The sequence below is a fragment of the Microtus ochrogaster genome, unplaced genomic scaffold (assembly GCF_000317375.1).
Source record: "Microtus ochrogaster isolate Prairie Vole_2 unplaced genomic scaffold, MicOch1.0 UNK14, whole genome shotgun sequence".
Classification (NCBI taxonomy): Eukaryota; Metazoa; Chordata; class Mammalia; order Rodentia; family Cricetidae; genus Microtus; species Microtus ochrogaster.
In genome coordinates this window covers 4,841,672-4,863,602 of record NW_004949112.1, presented here as the reverse complement: position 1 = coordinate 4,863,602, position 21,931 = coordinate 4,841,672, and the positions used below count along the sequence as shown (strand labels likewise).

Here is a 21,931-nt window from a genome sequence, read left to right as displayed (position 1 = left end):
GATCTCAAAGCTTGATCGTTTTTAAGTCAGTCCCAAAGGATAATATTAAAGTTAGATGGCCAAGAGTTCTTCCCAGGAGATTCCATGAGCGTGCAGTTAGTCTTCTTCATATTGTTGTCTTTCATACCCCAGTAGGTCACATCTGAGGGATGTCCACATGAACTTGGTTATAACAGATGCCACACAGAACCCCATGGGAAAAAAAACTTCATCCTAGCATTTCTTTCCTATTCACTTTGATCTTAAAAACTCTGTTCAGTTCAATTACAGCTTAAGAAAAATGGTCCACAGCAGATGAAGATAATAACTTCATAATATAGTAGATGAAAAAAACTTACATTTTACTTAAGGGCAACTTTAATATTTGTTACAGCTCATCACATTGCTAGCAGTCATTTATCAAAAGAACATGGGCCAAAACATAATTTGGCATGAAATTAAATGAGGGGAGTTCATTATAACCTTTTGATCTGCTATCACTAGCAAACACTGAATTATTCATCAGCAATTTATCAATTTAACTTTCCATATTACTATTGTCATTTTTGTTTGTTTTGTTCTAATTTTGTAGCAGAGTTATTAGTTTAGATTGTTTAGCTGTTTAATTATAATTTTAATGTGAAGCTTTGATTGCCTAAATTAGTATAACATACCTTAGTTGTCACTATGCCTTGTGTCCACAGTAAATATTCTTAGCACAGCATTGTAAAAAGTAAATAAAAGGCATATATTGTATATTCATTTTAGGTTAGTCATTTGATGGAGGAGCCAATAGTGTAGAAAAATCAATCATTTAGCCTCACAGGCAATGGATTATGATTTGGAATGTATGATTTAGAAATCGGGTGCAAAGCCGGGCGGTGGTGGCGCACGCCTTTAATCCCAGCACTCGTGAGGCAGAGGCAGGCGGATCTCTGTGAGTTCGAGACCAGCCTGGTCTACAAAGGGAGTTCCAGGACAGGCTCCAAAGCTACAGAGAAACCCTGTCTCGAAAAACAAAAAAACAAAACAAAAAAAAAAGAAAGAAAGAAAGAAAAAAATCGGGAGCAAGACTGTCCTAAACGATAGCATTCTGACTATACCAACACAACTGGGCTGCTTTTAATAAATGTAGAAGCTGAGAATTAACAAAACAGTTACATGGTATGGATAAACTTAAAACTCTTATGAAATAAATGTTAGACTTGGTTCATGGAGACACTCTTTTTTAAATAAATTTATATTTTTCAAAAAATCTTTTCTCATTTTCATATCAATCCCAGTTCCCAATCCCTCCCCTTCTCCTGGTCCCTCCATCATTCCCTCAAACCCACCCCATCTACTCCTCAATGAATGTAAGGCTTCCTATGGGAAGTCACCAAAGTCTAACACATCATTTTGAAGCAGGACCAAGGCCCTCCCCAGTATATCTAGACTGAGCAAGGTATTCCTCTAAAGAGATTAGGTTCCAAAAACCAGTACAAAGAGTAGGGATAAATCTTGGTCCCACTGCCACAGTCTGCCCCAGCCACACAACTGTAATCCATAGACAGAAGGCCTAGTTTGTTCCTATGCTGGTTGCCCTGCTGTCAGGCCAGAGTTGGTGGGCTCCCAATAGCTCAGGTAAGCTGTTTCAGTGGGTATTACTATCATGGTCTCCTCTTTGCTCACATTATCACTCCTCCCTCTCTTCAACTGGATAGACTTAGGGAGATCAGACCGGTGCTCTGATTTAGATGTCTGCATCACCTTCCATCAGTTGCTGGATGAAGTTTCTATAATGATATTTAAGATAATCATTAGTCTGAAAACAAGGCAAGGCCAATTAAACACCCTCTCCACAATTGCTTAGGGTCTTAGCTGGGGTCATTTTTGTGGATTTCTGGGAATTTCTCTAATGTCAGGTTTCTTGCTAGCACCATAAGGGTTCTCTCAATCAAGATATCTTTCATTGCTCTCCATTTTATCTTTTCTCCATCTAGACTATCCAGTTCCCTCAAGTTCTCCTCCCCCTTATCTTCTCCCCTTCTTCTCTTCCACCTACCCTCCCTTTTCCGCCAGCCCACAAGCTCCCAAATATCTCAGGAGACCATATCCATTTCCACTTCCTAGGGGGATCTATGCATGTTTCTCTTAATGTTTTCCTTGTTATTTAGATTCTCTGGGGGTCATGGACTGTAGATTGGTTATTCATTGCTATCTGTCTAATATCCACTTAAGAGGGAATACATACCATGCTTGTCTTTCTGGATCTGGGGTACCTCACTCAGGATGGTTCTTGTAGTTCCATCCATTTGCATGCAAATTTCAAGATGTCATTGTTTTTAATCACTGAGTAGTACTCAAATGTGTAAACGTGCCACAATTTCTATGTCAGTTCTTTGGTTGAGGGGAATCTAGGTTGAGATTCTAGCTATTATGAATAATGCTGCTATGAACATAGTTGTGCAAATGTCCTTAGAGTATGATTCAGCATCCTTTGGGTATATGTCTTTAGTATATATATATACCAGAGAAGTAGGTTAATTCTCAATTTTCTGAAGGACCCCCATAAAGAGTTCCAAAGGGACTGTACAAGTTTGCATTACCAACAGCATTGGAGGAGCATTCCCCTTACTCTACATACTTTCCAGCATAAACTACCATTGGTGGTTTTGATCTTAGCCATTCTGACTGGTGACTCAGAGTCATTTTGATTTGCATTTTCCTGATGACTACACATGTTGAACATTTTCTTAAGTGTTAGGGCAGTTGAGATTCTTCTGTTGAGAATTCTCTGTTTAGCTCTGTACACCATTTTAAAACTGGATTACTTGGTATTTTGATATCTAGTTTCTTGAGGTTTTTATATATATTTTGGTGATCATTCCTTTGTCTGATATGGAATTAGTGAAGTTTTTCCCCATTCCCCTTTTTGTCTTATTGATTATGCCTTTGAAAGACCCCCAAGGTGGGCTGCCTTTCAGTCTGGAGAGACACCCTTCCAAGGAACAACGAGTCCACTCATGCGGATGCAAACAGCAAGAGGTTTATTGGGTGGGGACGGGTACCTGTGGGCGACAAATCCTTTCGGAGGACTTGCGCACCTTCAGGTTGGGGCAGTGGGTTTTTATGGGGTAGGGCAGCAAAAGCGCAGGTACAGAAGCGAGAGGCGTAGTTACAGGGTTTTCATTGGTCAGTTTGAATGTGGCCGAGCTCAGAGCGGGGCAAGGCCCCTAGTTTCCGAGAATTCAGCCGTGGGCTGCCTTGGCTCTTATCTAGGGCCGACAGAGTGCCTTTCTCGTCCCCCAACGCCCGGCCACATTCTTGGTATTCCCCCGGTCCTCCCCCTGGCCCAAGCCACAGGGGTCCCTATCTCGTTTTGGCAGCTTCTAAAACTGCCCTTTGTTTAAACCCTGGATATTTAGTACAAGCCTTGCAAAATGGCATTACAGGTGCTAAGTTGTTTAACAAGCTTGGCGGGGGGTCTTTCAATAGGAAAGAGGGAAGCAGAAGCAGATTACAGAAGCAAATGTGTGGTTAGTGGTCAGTTGGAATGGGGCAAGGGGCATAGGTGGTTTTTCCTTTCCCAGCACAGATGTATGGCAACAGATTTCCTGTTAATTGATGTTTTGTCTTATCCTATTCTATGGATATAGATAGCCTGCTTTACAGCCAGGGACCCTGACCTCACTCTGTACTTACATTTGTTCGTCAAAAAGCCTTGTGAAATGACATTACCACAGCTAAGCTGGGATCTTTCACCTTTTGCTTTACAGAAGTTTCTAAGTTTCAGTAGGTCCCATTTATTTATTGTTGCTCTCAGTGTCTGCCCTACTGGTGTTAGCTTTAGGAAGTAGTGTTCTATGCCCATGTGTTCAATGTTAATTCTACTTTCTTTTCTATTAGGTTCAGTGTAACTGAATTCATATTGAGATTTTTGATCCATTTGGACTTCATTTTTGAGTCTGGAGATAGATTTGGGTCTATTTGCATTCTTCTACCTATTGACCTCCAGTTATGCCAGCATCATTTGTTGAAGATGCTTTCTTTTCACCATTGAATAATTTTATCTTCTTTGTCAAAAATCAGGTGTTCATAGGTATGTGGACTAATATCCAGATCTTAGATTTGATTCCATTGGTCCACCTCTCTGATATGATGCCAATATCAAACTGTTTCCATTACTGTAACTCTGTAATACAGCTTATGACAGGGATGGTGATGCCCCCAAAGTTCCTTTATTCTATGGGATTGTTTTGGCTATCCTGACTTTTTTGTTATTAGAGATGAATTTGAGTATTGTTCTTTTGAGGTCTGTGAAGAATTGTGTTGAGGTTTTGATAGGTATGGCATTGAATCTGTGGATTGCTTTTTTGCTATATTGAGTCTCCATATCCAAGATGATGGGAGATCATTCCAATTTCTGATGTCTTTTCAGTTTCTTTATTTAAACACTTAAAGATCATATCATACAGGGCTTTCATTTCTTTAGTTTGTGATACCCTCAAATATTTTATGTTATTTGGGGCTATAGTGAATGGTAATGTTTCTTTGATTTCCTTCTCAGCACCTTTATCATTTTTATATGTGAAGGCTTCTGGTTTTTTTTTTTAATTTTCTTGTGCCCTGCCACATTACTGAAGGTCTTTATCAGCTGAATGAGTTTCCTCATAATTTTTATTTATTATTTATTTAAAATTTCCACCTCCTCCCATCCTTCCATTTCCCTCCCACTCTCCCCAGTGTTCCTTCCCCTCCCTCTCTAGACCTAAGAGAAGTCAGGGTGTCCTACCCTGTGGGAAGTCCAAGGTCCCCCCTCCATCCAGGTCTAGGAAGGTGTGCATCCAAACAGACTAGGCCCCCAAAAAGCCAGTACATGCAGTAGAATCAAAATCCAGTGTCATTATCATTGGCTTCTCAGTCTTTCCTCACTGTCACCCATATTCAGAGAGTCTGTTTGATCACATGCTCATTCAGACCCAGTCCAGCTGCCCAATAGATCAGTCCCAACTTCTCCATGGGTGGACGCACCCCTTGTGGTTCTAACTTCCTTGCTCATGTTCCCCCTCCTTCTGCTCTTCATCTAGGCTTTGGGAGCTCAGTCCAGTGCTCCAATGTGGGTCTCTGTCTCTATCTTCATCCCTTACCAAATGAAGTTTCTATGGTGATATGCAAGATACTCATCAGGGTGGCTATGGGAGAAGGCCAGTTAAGGCATTCTCTCCTCTGCTGCCCACAGACCTAGTAGAGGAAATCCCCTTGGACACCAGGGAACCCCTCTAGAGCCAAGTCTTTTGCCAACACTAAAATGGCTCCCTTAGTTAAGATATCTTCTTCCCTGCTTCCATATCCACCCTTCCACCATCTCAATTATTCCATTCACCCAAGCTCTCCCCAATTCTCCTCTTCTCCTCTCTCTCTCCCCATCTCCCCTTCTCCCTGACCCAGGCTCCCCAGCTGCTCCCAACTTTTGCCCGGCGATCTTGTCTACTTCCAATATCCAGAGGGCCAACTATATATTTTTCTTTGGGTTCACCTTCTAATTTAGCTTCTCTAGGATCACAAACTATAGGCTCAATGTCCTTAGTTTATGGTGAGGATCCACATATGAGTGAGTACATACAATACTCCTCTTTCTGGGTCTGGGGTTTCTCACTCAGTGAAGTGTTTTCTATTTCCGTCCATTTGCTTGCAAAATTCAAGATGTTATTGCTTTTTACCGCTGAGTAAAACTCTAAAGTGTATATGTGCCATACCTTCTTTATCCATTCTTCTATTGAGGGCCACCAAAGGTGTTTCCAGGTTCTGGCTATTACAAATACTGCTGCTATGAACATAGTTGAACAAATGTTTTGTAGTATGTTCGGGCATCTCTTACGTATATTCCCAAGAGTGGAATTGCTGGATCCTGAGGTACAGTGACTCCCAGTTTTCTGAGAAAACACCATACAGATTTCCAAAGTGGTTGCACGAATTTGCATTCCCACCAACAATGGATGAGTGTTCACCTTACTCCAAAAACTCTCTAGCATAGGTTATCATTGGTGTTTTTGATTTTAGCCATTCTGACAGGTGTAAGATGGTATCTCAAAGTTGTTTTGATTTGCATGATTGCCAAGGATGTTTGCATGACCTTCAGTGTCTTTTGGCCATTTGAACTTCTTCTGTTGAGAATTTTCTGTTCAGTTTAGTACCCCATTTTTTAATTTGGTTAATTAGATATTTACTGTCCAGTTTCTTGAGTTCTTTATATATTTTGGAGAACAGACCTTTGTCTGATGCGGAATTGGTGAAGATCTTCTCCCATTCAGTAGGTTGCCTTTTTGTCTTAATGATGGTGTCCTTTTCATTACAGAAGCTTCTCAGTTTTAGGAGGTCCCATTTATTCATTGTTGCTCTTATTATCTGTGCTTCTGGGGTTACGTAGGAAATGGTCCCCTGTTCCCATGCGTTGCAATCTACTTCCCACTTTCTTTTCTATCAGGTTCAGTGTGGTCAGATTTATTTTGAGGTCTTAAATCCATTTGGACTTGAGTTTTATGCATGGTGATAGATATGGATCTGTTTTCTTTCTTCTACATGTTGACATCCAGTTATGCCATTACCATTTGTTAAAGATTCTTTCTTTTTTCCTTCCTTTGTATAATTTTAGATGCCTTGTCAAAAATCAGGTGTTCATAGGTTTGTTGATTAATATCTGGGTCTTCAATTCAATTCCATTGGTCAACATCTCTGTTTTTATGCCACTACCAAGCTGTTTTCATTACTGTAGCTCTGTAATAGAGTTTGAAGTTAGGGATGGTAATGCCTCCGGGAGTACTTTTATTGTATAAGATTGTTTTGGTTATCCTGTTTTGTTTTGTTTTTTTATTTTTCCATATAAAGTTGATTGTTCTCCCAAGATCTGTGAAGAATTTTGTTGGGATTTTGATGGGGAATGCATTGAATCTATAGGTTGCTTTTGATAGAATTGCCAGTTTTACTATGTTGATCTTCCCAATCCAAGAGCATGGGAGATCCTTCCATTTTCTGGTATCCTCTTCAATTTCTTTCTTCAAAGACTTAAAGTTCTTGTCAAATAGAACTTTCACTTCCTTGGTTAGAGTTACCCCAAGATACTTTATGCTTTGTGGCTATCATGAAAGGTGATGCTTCTCTGATTTCCCTCTCTTCTTCTTTATCCTTTGTGTATAGGAGGTCAACTGATTTTTTGGGGTTAATCTTGTATCCTGCCACATTACTAAAGGTGTTTATCAGCTGTAGGAGTTCATTGGTATAGTTTTTGGGATCGCTTATGTACACTATCATATCATCTGCAAGTAATGAAAGTTTGACTTCTTCCTTTCCAATTCGAATTTCCTCAATCTCCTTATGTTGTCTTATTGCTATTGCTAGGACTTCAAGAACTATATTGAAGAGGTATGGAGAGAGTGGACAGCCTTGTATTGTTCCTGATTTTAGTGGAATGGCTTTGAGTTTCTCTCCATTTAATTTGATGTGAGCTGTTGGCTTGCTGTATGCATATTTTATTATATTTAGGTATGACCCTTGTATCCCTAATCTTTCCAAGACATTTATTATAAAGGGGTGTTGGATTTTGTCAGATGCTATTTCATCATCCAATGAAATGATCATATTTTTTTTCTTTTGGTTTATTTATATGATGGGTTACATTTATAGATTTGTAGATGTTGAGCCAGCCTTGCATCTATGGGATGAAGCCTATTTGATCATAATGTATAATTTTTGATGTGTTCTTGGATTTGGTTTGCCAGTATTTTTTTGAGAATTTTTGTGTCAATGTTCATGTGTGAGATTGGCCTGTAATTCTCTCTCTTGGTTCAGTCTTTGTGTGGTTTTGGTATCAGGGTAACTGTAGATTCATATAAGGAGTTTGGTAATGATTCTTCTCTTCCTACTTTTTGAAATACATTAATGAGTATAGGTATTAGCTCTTCTTGGAAGTTCTGGTAAAATTCTGCATTGAAACTGTATGGTCCTGAGATTTTTTTGGTAGGGAGGATTTTTATGACAGCTTCTAATTTCTTGTGACTTACAGGTCTATTTAAATTGTTCACCTGGTCATGATTAAATTTTGTTATATGGTACTTAACTAAAAAAATATCCATTTCTTTTACATTTTCCAATTTTGTGGCATACAGGATTTTGTAGTAAGAGCTAATGATTCTCTTAATTTCCTCTGTATTTGTGGTTATGTCCCCCTTTTCATTTCTGATCTTATTGATATGCATGTTCTCTCTCTGCTACTTGATCAGTTTGGGTAGGGGTTTGTCAATCTTGTTGATTTTCTCCAAGAACCAGCTTTTTGTTTCATTGATTTTTTTGGATTGTTTTCTGTGTTTCTATTTTGTTGATTTCAGCCCTCAGTTTATTTCCATTCTTCTACTTCTCCTGGGTGAGTCTGCTTCTTTTTGTTTCTAGAGCTTTCAGGTGTGCTGTTATGTCCCCAATGTGTGCTTTCTCTTTTTTCTTTTTTTTCCGTTTATTTATTTATTAAAGATTTCTGTCTCTTCCCCGCCACCACCTCCCATTTCCCTCACCCTCCCCCAATGATGTTCCCCTCCCTTGTCAGCCCATAGAGCTATCAGGGTTCCCTGCCCTGTGGGAAGTCCAAGGACCACCCACCTCCATCCAGGTCTAGTAAGGTGAGCATCCAAACTGCCTAGGCTTTATGTGGGCACTTAATGCTATGAACTTTCCTCTTAGCACTGCTTTCATAGTATCCCATAGGTTTGGATATGTTGTGTTTTTATTTTCATTGAATTCAAGGAAGACTTTAATTTCTTTATTTCTTCCTCAACCCAGGGGTGGTTCAGTAGTTGACTGTTCAGTTTCCATGAGTTTGTAGGCATTCTGGGTATAAAATTGTTGTTGAATTCTAACTTTATTCCACGGTGATCCAATAGTACACAGGTGGTTACTACAATTTATTTGTATCTATGGATGTTTGCTTTGCTACCAGTTATGTGATCAATTTTTGAGAAGGTTCTATAAGATGCCGAGAAGAAGATATATTCTTTTCTGTTTTGGTGGAATGTTTTTTAGATGTCTCTTAAGTCCAGTTGGTTCATTACATCTGTTAGTTCTCTTATTTTTCTGTTTAATTTCTGTCTGGTTGACCTGTTCATTGGTGAGAGAGGAGTGTTGAATTCTTTTACTATTAGAGTGTGTGGCTTGATGGCTGCATTGAGTTCTAGTAATGTTTCTTTTACATATATGGATGCTTTTATATTAGGGCTGTAGTTATTCAGGATTGAGACTTCATCCTGATGAATTGTTACTGTTATGAGAATAAAGTGTCATTCTCCATCTGTTCTGATTGATTTTAGTTTGAAATCAATTTTGTTAGATATTAGTATAGGGCCACCCACTTGTTTCTTTGTTGTATTTAATTGGAAAACCTTTTCTCAACCATTTACTCTGAGGTAGTGTCTGTCTTTGAGGTTGAGGGGTGTTTCTTGTAAACAGCAGAATGTTGTATCCTGTTTTCGTATCCATTCTCTTAACCTGTGCCTTTTTATAGGTGAATTGAATCCATTGATATTAAGTGATATTAATGACCAGTGGGTGCAAACTCTGGTTATTTTTTCTGGTGATAGTGTTTGTGTGTTTCCCTTCTTTGAGTTGTGCTGGTTGGGGGTTGTTAGATGCTTGTGTTATTATGGTTATTGTTGGCTTCCTTCGGTTGTGGTTTTCCTTCTAGTATTTTCTATAAGGCTGGGTTTGAGGCTATGTATTATTTAAATCTGTTTTTGTCCTGTAATATCTTACTTTTTCCATCGATGGTGAATGCAAGCTTTGCTGGATATAGTAGTTTGGGCTTGCATCCATGATCTCTAAGTGTCTTCAGCACATCTATCCAAGACCTTCTGACTTTCATGGTTTCCGTAGAGAAGTCAGGTGTAATTCTGATAGGTTTACCTTTATATGTTACTTGACCTTTCTCCCTTGTAACTCTTAATATTCATTCTTTATTCTGTATGTTTTGTGTTTTGATTATTATATGGCGAGGGAATTTTTTTTTATCTAGTCTATTTGGTGTTCTGTATGCTTCCTGTACCTTTAAAGGAATACCCTTCTTTTGGTTGGGAAAGTTTTCTTCTCTAATTTTGTTGAATATGTTTTCTGTGCCTTTGATCTTTAATTCTTCTTCTTCTACACCTATTATTCTTGGGATTGGTCTTTTCAAGGTGTCCCAGATTTCCTGATGTTTTGTGTTAAGAATCTGTTGGATTTGTTATTTTCTTTAAACAAAGATGATCATATGTTTTTTTCCTTTAGTTTATTTATATGTTGTATTACATTGACAGATTTTTGTATGTTGAACCATTCCTTCATCTCTGAGATGAAACCAACTGTATCATGGTGGATTTTTTTTTATGTGTTCCTAGATTTGGTTTGCCGGTATTTTGTTGAGCAGTTTTGCATCGATATTTATGGGGTTCATGAGGAATATTGGTCTATAATTCTTTTTTTGTGGTTTCATTATTAGGGTATCCGTAGTCTCATAAAATACAGTTTGGCAATGTTCCTTCTGTTTCTATTATGTGGAACACTTTGAGGAGTATTAGCTCTTTGTTGAAATTCTGGTAGAATTATGCACTGAATCCATGTGGCCCTGAGTTTTATTTAATTTTATTTAGTTATTTTGGTGGGGAGGCTTACTACGACTGTTTCTATTTCCTTATGTTTATAGGTCTATTTAATTTGTTCATCTGATTTAATTTTGATATGTGGAAATTATCTAGTAAATTTTGCATTTCTGTTACATTTTCGAATATTGTGGAGGACAGGTTTTCATAGTATGACCTAATTATTCTCTGGATTTCCTCAGTGTCTGTCGTTATATCCATCTTTTCATTTCTGATTTAGATATTTTGGATGTTCTCTCTCTTCCTTTTGATTAGTTGGATAAGCGTTTTTCTAACTTGCTGATTTTCTCAAATAACCAGCACTTTGTTTCTTTGATTCTTTGTATTGTTTTTTTTGTTTCTATTTTTATTTATTTCAGCCTTCAATTTGATTTTTGGATAAGTTTGCTTCTTTTTGGTCTAGATCTTTCTGGTGTGTTGTTAAATCACTGGTGTGAGATTTCTTCACTTTCTTTATGTAGGCACTTAGTGCTACGATCTTTCCTCTTAGCACTGCTTTCACTGAATCCTCTCTAGCAGCTGGGATAACTAGATGATGGGGCTAGATTAGAGTCTTTGAGTCTTCCCACAAGACTCAAACAGAGGCTGTGTGAACTCACAAACATTAGTGCAGAATTTTGCTGGCAAGACCCTGTCCTACATTCTGTGGGAGAAAATATAATCCATGCTCCCTTCAAGACATCATTTCCATTATGGGAAAAGAGCCAAGGTTCCCAGCAGCTGTGCTAATCACATCACTATTAGTAGCTGCTATATTCATACTGAACAGTCCTTTCTGATCTTTTCCTTCATTCATGAATAAAATAGGTGTAATTATCTGAATAAATAGGAAAAAAGAATTAAGTATGAAAAGCTATGAAGTATTTATTCAAGGCATGGCAGAAGACTTTCATTCTTTAGAATATAATCAATGAGCTCACTGAGCTCAACCATAGACAAAATCCTACAGGCATCTTGTAACTGCTGCAAGGTGGAGAAATGCTTGTACACAGGGTAGACACACAAAATTACTTAAAAGCAGAGCTCATAAATATGAAGGTGATACTGTATGAGCTGAAGGAGTTGTGTTTATGTGTTTAGCAACATATTACAAAAATAGAAGGAAAAGACTTCATAAATTTGAGAGTGAACAAGGTAGAAAGGGTTAGAGTGGAGGAAAGGGATGGTAAGGATAATACAAGTATAATTTAAAAATGTAAAATATAGTAAATTTATTTTTTGAATGTGAAGGTGCCTATAGTCAGTTTTGATTCTCTACTTGAGGAACTATGAGGAACTGAGTAGCTGAAATTATTTCAAGCTACAGATAAACCTGACTCTTCACATGACCCTATAAATGTAACCCTCTGAAGTCACTGGAGTGTAACTGAACATTTTTCTGAATATAGTAACCATGGAATGTTTTCTATGGTACATTCTTATCTACCCAGAGTTGCTGAAGACCTGGGTATGTCCAAGCAAACCAAAAGCATACTGGAGACACAGCATAAAGATATTCCTTTTTCTAAAACGAGTGAAAATAAATTTGGCGGTTTCCACAAAGCTCTGAGAAGGCAGAGGAGACTCTCATTGAGACAGAAAAACTCTTGGAGACTAACAGTAACTTTAAAACTATCAAAGAGCCTGAAAAATTGAAACTATGTCTGAAGTAAAATCCAGCTAAGCAAGTAATTAACACACAAATCATTTCTTTTTAATTTTATTTCTAAAGTCGTGTATCATTTATTTGTGGCATTAGAAGACTGTTCTACAATAGAAATATTTATTTCTCTTGATTTAATGCATAAATAAACTTCTTTTGTGTAATTATATACTATTGATTTCCATTTCTAAAAAATTAGGACTTCAAAACAGAAGATTCTTCTCAGTGATAATATTTGGTATCTCAAAAGAATCACTTGTGAAATAATAGTCAAATTAATTGCTCAACTGATTCATTTTACAGTAAATTTTCCTCATTTTGACCAGGCCACTTATTTTTTTGTGGATTCACACAGGAAGCTAATTGTCCATGATTCACTAGAAAAAGAAACATTTTTTCCAGTTTGTCCAGTAGAGCTGTGCTATGTACTAATTTTATAGCTTCTAACTTCTCTGATGTCATTATTTTATAAGAGCTGTTTTTAAATTTTTTTATCAGACAGAAAGTGTTCAAATATATATTTTAAATCCTCCGGGTTTTTTTTTTCACTCAGTTCCTAAACCCAAAATATACCATAATCATTTTGGAAACGCAAGTTGCAGATGCCAGATAAATTAGTCCCAGCATAACTGATTTCTGGGTAAAATTGTAAAATACAGATGTGTTGTGAAAAATATTTCTAGTTATATCTTATTGTAATCAGAAAAATAGGGTAGGAAAACCGATCATATTTATGTTGAGCACAAATGTATAGAGTTCACTTATTTCTTAATTGAAAATATTTAGTGAATTCCAGATATTTAAATACAATTGTCATTAGTGAAGAAGGGGTCTGTGAATATTTGAAATTCAAGTCTTCACCTGAATGTTTTTCCTAGTCTTCAACACAGAAAAAGAGAAAGAAAAGAATCAAAGTGCACAGCTAAGGCAGAGGGAAAAATAAATGAAAAGCTGTGAGTAAAAGGAAGACTGAAAGCGATTGTGAGTGTAGCTCAAGGCAGAAAATAGGTTTATTTCTAACTCAGTTTTTGTGTTTATAAAGGATGCCCTGAACCTCATTTTTCTCCTTGATTTAATCGCATTACTACTATTCCATGCACTGGCTTCTTATAGGTTCTGCCCTACATTAAGTGCTATCCTATTAGAGTACATCCTATGAGTCTCAGTATTGAAGGATGTCAGTTCCTGAATTCCTGTTGATAGCTTCAATAAAGCAGTGAAAATCAAGCTGCTCCTAGATGACAGAATGCTAAATTCAGTGAGCTCACACTTCAAAATTCAAAATGGATTCTACACTTCACAGAGATAAATAATGACCTGCATAAGACAAAGCAAAGAATGCAAGCATACATTAAGAGCTGACTGAACAAACAAACAAACAAACAAACATGGGGAGGAGAGAAGATGAGGAAGGGAGGACATGGAAGGGGAGAAGAGGAAAAGGGAGTTAATTAGTTCATTCACAGTAGTGCTGTGGGAGCTATTTTTGCTCCTTCAGCCAAAAGCCTTTGAGATATCAGTCCACTGGGGTGTGGTATCTTTCACTTTAAAAAAGCAGGGGCAGCCCTCCACTTGCTCTCCTGCTTCAGATTCTGCTTCTGGCTATCAGACACTTTTCCTGGTCATGCAGGAGGCTGTTGTCTAGGAGGGTGATCTGTAAGATTTTTCCCTTTAAATAAATAACCCTTTTATTAAGCATAATTCCAAATTGGTGTGGGATTGTTTTATGACTTACATCATTACAGTAGACAATAGGTTGAATTAAACATAAACACAAGCATCTACACCAATATGGAAGTCAGTTTTTCTTCCTGTTTTTCATCGGACATTTCCTCATTCAAATCCTAAGTTTCCCTCAGTCAACTCATTTTCAAAAAATAAACTAAAGCTGGAAAATATTAATAAAAGTAAACAGATTGATCAAAGCATTATGAGGAAGCTCTAAGATTTGCCAAAATCACTATAGAGTCCTGTGGTTAGTGATACTATATCCTTTATGCTTCTCTAGGCAGTCAATGTGAATTTTCAAGAAATATTATTTTAAGTGATATCATCAGATTTTCCTGTGTCATCATTAGTGCTGAGTAACAGCATCACAGGAATGGTATTCCTGACTAGAAATACCTCAAGTAGTAGGACATTTGACACAAAACAATGAAATGTCTTAAGGAATGTGTTGGCAAATAAAATACGATGAGAAATCACATTACTAAAAGCTGTGTATATGAAACATAGACCAATGAAAACACAGGCTGTTTTGTTGGGTTTTCTGTCCTGCCCAGGACTCCACAGCTGGTAAGCTGCAAAGAAAATCACACAGAGATCTCTATAAGTTATAAAGCTGATTGGCCCACTAGCTCAGGCTTCCTGTCCACTCTTGTAGCCTATATTAACCCATTATTCTGATCTGTTTCAGCCACATGGCTCAGTACCTTTTTCAGCTGGCAGATCACATCCTGCTTCCTCAGTGGTCTGCACAGGACTGAATGGAATCAACTTCCTCTTTCCCAGAATTCTCCTGCTCTCATGACATCACCTCTACTTCCTGTCTGGTTTTCCCACCTATCTTCCTGCCTAGCCAATCAACGTTTATTTAGAACATGATTGACAGATTACAGACAATTCTCCCACACCACTAGCAGTAATGAAGACCAGGGTGTAAACTTGATAACATAAAAGATAAAGACACACAAACATACCACACATAAACACATTACACATACCACCTCACACACCACATATGCCTCCTCCACACACATGTTTGCATACACCCATGAGTACCCCCCAGCACAAAAATAAACAATTCAATTTGGAAGCAGAATTTGTGTCTTTCTTGAAAACAACAAAGGTTTTTATATGTGGAAACTCAAAAGAATGAAAGAGATGGAACTGCTAAAAGTATTTTTTATTTTTATCTAATAAATTCATAAATCAGTTCACAGAACTTGGCCTTCAACAGTACCCAAGGCACGAGACCAAACAAACAAAGAAAATTTACCCAATCATATAGTCACACGAGGAAGGAGAAGGATGAAGAGACAAGAAGGGCAAGGAGAAGAGAAGGGGGAGATAAGGAGAATTCATACTGAGACACTGGAGCTATAAACTATAATGGAATCCCAAAGTGGAAAATAAATAAAAGATAGTCAAGATGGAGAAGACAAAGAGGAAATAAAAATTTGAGCTCTACTTCTGCATTATGCTTTGTGATTGCCTCCTACTGTAGCTAAATTAGCAAAATTTACTCAATACATTCTATTGACTATGCAGGGTAGTCTTCACTGTTCTATCCAGTGTGTGGCAAGCCATCCATCCATTGTCTGGAACTATGGGTAGTATTAACCTTTGTATCTACTGTGCTCTCCAAAGACAACATATGAATCACAAGGAATTCTACTATGTTTTCTCTCTTATACTGATATAGCCTGTCTACTTTTCACTTATTACAGAAGACACACATACACACACACACACACACACACACACACATATTCTACTCATTGTAAGAGGAATAACTAATCACAAAGTTGTGAAGTGATTTACTCAATTGATGTATTATTAGTTAGACTCAGGCCATACTTAAACTCCAACTTTTCTCAGAAATTCTTAACAATAACAAGCAATCACACAAGAATCATCCTTAATTCACTTTATCAATTACTTTTGTCTTTTGTTATTTTAACATTAATGTTAGTTGGGGTACAAATTTTGAATCATTTTTTGAAGCTTGCTTATTTGTTGTCTTTCTTTTTAGGGAAGAACAAGAGGGAGCTCCCCTACTAATCAGAAATTATGGAATTGAATTTCTGACATTTGCGGAACCACAGGAATCAGTATATCTAGAATATGATAGACCAACATTTCCCTGAGAAACCACCTTTGCAATCACATTAACTTCCACTTGCTTGTGGATCTGGCAAGTTTTCCTCCCAGAAATTGATTATCTTCTCCAGTTCTGGCCCTTCAACAAAGAGTTTTTAAATTTTTCAGTGAGTTTTTATTCTTACTTCATCTCTCTTCATGCTACCAGTATCTGCACCTGTTCCTTTGGCATATTTATTGGGTCCAAATTCCATGTCCTACATCCTTCTAAAACTCAGAGGATGCACTTCAAAGAAAAAGAAGTCCATGCTGTGCAATTGAGAGAAAAGCTTACTGTTCTCAACTTTGTAGGAAAGAAAGCAACATCAAAAACTGTGCCAAGTTGCTAAATTCAAATTAAGAAAACATTATCTATTTAATGGTTAAGAAGGAAAAATAAATCTGTTCAGCTGTCATATTTGAGACTGTAAATGTCAAGTTACAGGGCATTGTGAGCCCTTGATTGAAATATAGGAGAAATAGTGTTATGGAGCCAGTAACATAAATAACATAAGTCAGGAGGGAGGCAGGAAGGGAAGAAAGATGGAGAGAGAGGGAGGGAGAGAGATAGGTCTCCAATGTCCTGGAATTTTCCACTGTAATCCTTTTTCTCCTTTTTTCTAGGAATCACATTTCTGCCAATGACAAATTGGCATCTTATTCTTATTCTGTGTAAGAGATTTAAGACACAGTTCAGTCTAATCCAAGTAAACATTTGGAGGTTGAAACTAATCTCCTGACAGTTCTTAATTAAATTAATGTTTGCGAAACCCAGAGAATGCCAAGTGTCAGCGCTTTGTCTGTTATAAAAAACAGAGCTACATAATTAGCCTATTTTATAACCTAAGCTTCTTAGAAAAATGTTTACAGTGAACAAAATGTTGATAAATCTTATACTAGCATCTTCGAAGTTATTACCCTATTTTTCTGTGTATTGTACTATACTGTCTTAATTTGTATTGAGAGGTGGTTTCAGTGAGAGAGTTTATATTTTTGGATTAAGAGTAAAATTAATATTATCCTGAGACATCTGTTTGCTTTCCTCAATGCTAGAAGAGTTTGTGCAGCTATCTCAGGTTAGTTATTTTTCTTCTGTGAAACCCACGTTAAAAGCATGCCATACTTCAGGTCATCGTGTCTTTTCTACAGTAATATCTCAGATCAAAGTCCCAAAACATTAGAAAGTTACATCCAGAGTCTGGTGTTTCCAGAATGCAGATTTCCTACCAATATTTTGATGTATGCTACCAAACTCCAAGATGGGATCTCAAGATAAAATCTCAAACCACCCACCAAATACTAGTTTAAGTAAGAGGAGCTGATATTTATACAGTCTTATGTTAAAAAATAATGTACAACTTGCACAGAATATCTCTTGGTTAAATGTAAACAAGAGCATTACCAAGATAAATATAATCTTATTCTGGGTAAGATGTATAACTGAAATATTTAAATATACATATATGCATAGGAAGTTTAAAAACTTAGGCCACTTATACATACATATATACATACAAATCCATGTGTACATGTATATTTTATGTATATTATGGTCAACCTTATGTACATATGTACCTTTCAACAATCTGTGCTTATGGTTCAAATTTGATTGTGCTCTTGTCCTCTGACATGTATCTTTTTCATCTAAGTTTTATAATTTGTTGGTCTTCAACTAATTTTTTTCATATTTGATAATAGCTTTTTTATTGGTTACAAAAACCTAAGCCCATATACAAAATTAGGAACACGTTTAGATGCCTCTTTTGAAAGAACATTTTAGTTATTTTTAAACTGAGTTTTAAAAAAGTAAAAACAATGCAATTTCAAAACACTGTTTTGAAAACTTAAAAGTGCAGCAATACACTCAGTTCTTTTGTCTATGAAATGGTGCGATTCCATTTCAGGCCTGGGAAGGTCACGGCAAACTGAATCAAGCAGACCCACAAGTCTGCACTGCTTGATGCTACTGTTACTTAAGCTTAGTTTGCACTTAGGACACGAGAGGAAATAGGGATCATCAGAGTAGAAGCCCAATTTTCATCTCAATGTGTGCAAATTTTAGAAGGTAACTGTCAGTTAAGTAGGGAGAGTCCAGAAGAAACTAAACCTGAAGGGGGACAATTCACAACATCAAGAAGATTTGGACTTTAAGGGTTTCACCAAAGTTTGTGACCTTAATTCATTCTTTGTTATTCCTACTTTTAGTGAACACTACACAGTTTCAAAATTTAGACAAGTGTTTGAACAGGATGCAGTTACTATATGAAGCTTTAACTCAAAATTTGGGTAAAGAAAAAAAAAAGGCACAATGAATTTCAACTCAATTTTATGTGCACAAGAGTTGAAAAATCTGAGCCACCTTAAAGAGAAATTGATTCTAAAATTTATAAAACCTATAAATAATCAGAGGCCAAATCACTATATTAAAACAGATTTTCTAGCAAGTACAAGTCTTGCAGTTTAAACATACGCTTGTATCCATTTTGGATACAAGACAAAGCTCACTCTTTAAAGTGGCTCCACCTTGGCAGATACACAGGTCTGTAATGAAGTGCACCTGCTGTGTTGTCTCTCAGGGAAAACAGCCAGGCTGGTTCACAAAGCTCTGATGGCATCTGGCTCCTCTTCATCACAGTAGACACGCCCCCATCTGAACACTAACTTAGTTTAGATTTCTATCCCTTCACATCAATGCATTGGGAAATTATACCCAGTGAACAAGAGCAACAAAATCATTTCTGTGGCAGAACAAATTATTTAGTTTAAAAAATTGCAAATTCATATTCATTCATCAATATCTGGGTCAGACAATTTGCCAAAAGCAATGACTTTACATAGTAATACCAGATTTTACAGATGAAAGAACTCTGCAAATCGGGCTGAGTTAAATAACTGCACATCATTCCTCTACACAGATCCTGGCTTTCTCTTTAACATGCAGATGCTCTGAGTGGGATCAGAATGAGCTCCCCAATCCTCAAGAATGAAGTCTTGGAACACTTCTAAAGAGTTGCTGGCTGGTTGCCACCACTTTATCAAAAGTACTGGTTACTAAGTAAAAATGTTTTAAGACTTGCACTTTTCAGAATGTAGATAAGTTAGAGCATCTGTGTTCAGAACTTAAGTTGGAGAAACTGTTTAAGACCCTTGAAAAATATTATTTATCTAATAAATATTTCTTGTGTTCAAAAAAATGTTTTAAGACTAAATTACAGTAAACATGAAAGCTCCACAGTTTAAACCTAATATAAATCAACCATATCTAATTATCAAATTAAAACAAAAAAAATAACTCCTGGAAGCTGAAAGCAAGACTATCTTAAAACATTACCAATGAGTATTTTAGACCTTTTCCATTCCTGTTTTGACTTATTTATTTATTGATGTATTTTTTTGTAGTCAGGGACTCTTGCTTTCAACTTAACAGAAGTTCAAGTCTGTAACAGGTTGCAGCTCAGGTAGAGACCATGCACATCATTTGCTTATTAAAAATATCAGGAACAGACAGGCTGAGTGAGTGGTCAAATAGGCTTTGCTGTTCTCAAAAATGAGGTATAATGGTGAAAGCATTACCATTGGTATCTAAAGCTCTTGCTCCAACCCTGGCTTCTGAGGCAGATAATAAACACATCAATTAATGGTAGGTGAAGTACAGTGTTAAAAAACTGATCTTTTTTAATCAATAACCAAGTTTCTTGTTTTTAAGTTATTACTTTTTTGTGTCAGTTCCACCAATGAAAATAATTTGGCTTGTACTTTAATTCTTCCACATAAGAATATGAAAATATGTTTGAGGAGGACAATGATGGAGGCTCAGATCACACTGCACCTCTGTAGTCTTCCAACATGAATATACATCATACCAAAGTGTCTTGATCCACAGTGCACCTTTTTCCAAAGGAGTAACAGCGGCCAGCTGATATGTCACCACTATGGAGAATTCTAACTGGAGACTGCAGTTGTCAGCATGTGCCACCAGGGAACATGGGAAAATAGGGTAGTTGAGATTGTTAAGGAGAATTCTAAAACAGTTCAGGAAATCATGCATGTGCATTTACAGTCCATGTGAGAGTGACTTTTGGCCACTGCAAAGTGACTGAGACATGGCTTGCTTTAGAAGCAACAAAACCAAGAGGCAAGAGTGCTGGGAGCCTTCTGCTGCTTGCTGTCTTATAGCTTGGTGGCCATTTGGTGGTGTTTGTATTGAATGAACGATGTTGCACTTAATGGACCTTAGAAATTAAATTCCTTTGTCTGGAGGTTGGCTGTTGGATCAAAGTTGTAAGTACCTCCTTGCGTTGCTTCAAGAATGATGCTGGGATCTTCATCAATATCATCACCAGAGAAATATTGATATATGATTTCAAATGCTAATTTATATGTGTCTTTATTTTCATGTTGCTGCAAAACTTCAATTTTCTCCAAACCTCCGCATTCTTCTATTATTTCGGCTACTGTGCTTGCTTCATCACCAGCCATTATCAGGATGTTTTTAAGACCATGTAGAACCACCTGAACCACCTGAGAGCCTTTCACCGACAGTAAGTTACAGAATGGTGGTATTACATTCTGTTGTACAAGGTACTCCACTTGATCTTTTCTGCCACTTATCGTTAAGTTGCTAATTGCCCAAGCAGCTTCCCTTTGTGTTCCGAAGTCCCCTTAGCAAGCTGGTGAATGATCATGGGGATTAATCCAGCATCTATTACAGCTTGAACTTGCTGCTGATTGCCTGCTGTTATATTGGAAAGGAACCAAACTGCTTCCTTATTTATTTTCTCTTTCGGGTGTGATAAGAGGTTTGGGAAGTGGGACAGGACATCGCAGTTAAGAACCACCTGGGTCTGCTCGTCAGTGCCGGTCACTATGTTTCCAACTGCTCTGAGTGCTGCTGTTTGAACTTTCACTTCCTCGTGGCTCAGAAGGGGCACCAGGAATGGTACAACCCCTGAATCAATAACCATCTGTATCTGCTCATTTCATCCATCTGTCAAGTATTACAGAGCCCAGTGTCCACAAGAATATTTATGTCCGTGTTGTATATGAAAACACATAAAACTGGCAAAATCTCCTGAACTGTTTCCATAGACGGTGGGGGGTCCTTATTCCTGCAGAGATTGACAATGACTCATGTGACGTTCCAAAGGAAGGTGATGGGAATGGAGGGATTGATGAAGGACAGAAGAGGTTTGACAACTCCCAGTGATATGACATAATCTCTCCATTGAGGACCATCACCTATAATGTTTCCCAAAGCCCACACCGCTGGTTCACAGACATTCTGATGTGGGGAATGGAGGAGTCGCAGAAAAAGAGGCACTGCATTAACTGTACAACAGCTTGAGTCTGTGCAGAGACTCCCGATGCCATATTAGTTAGTGCCCAAGCAGCTTCAAACTGTAATGAAGGATTATCATCCCTTCCTAGACATTTGACTGGAATTGGTAAAATCCCAGATTTTATTAGGTCATCAATTGGTGGATTTCTGTCACTGGATAATAGTTTCCTTGCTGCCTGGACAGCACTCAACTGGACTACAGGGATATCACTTGTAGCATTCTGCAATATAGCTTCTAGTGTTAGGTTTTGTGCTTTATTTATTTATTTATTTATTTATTTATTTATTTATTAAAGATTTCTGTCTCTTCCCCGCCACCGCCTCCCATTTCCCTTCCCCTCCCCCTCCCCCAATTAAGTCCCCCTCCCTTGTCAGCCCAAAGAGCAATCAGGGTTCCCTGACCTGTGGGAAGTCCAAGGACCACCCACCTCCATCCAGGTCTAGTAAGGTGAGCAT

The 21,931-nt window shown here is 37.5% G+C and overlaps 1 pseudogene; it reads right to left on the bottom strand.

Annotated features, from left to right (window-relative positions):
* Positions 1-20,210: 20,210 nt before the first annotated feature.
* Positions 20,211-21,931, bottom strand: part of LOC101984244 — a 3,035-nt pseudogene continuing 1,314 nt past the window's right edge.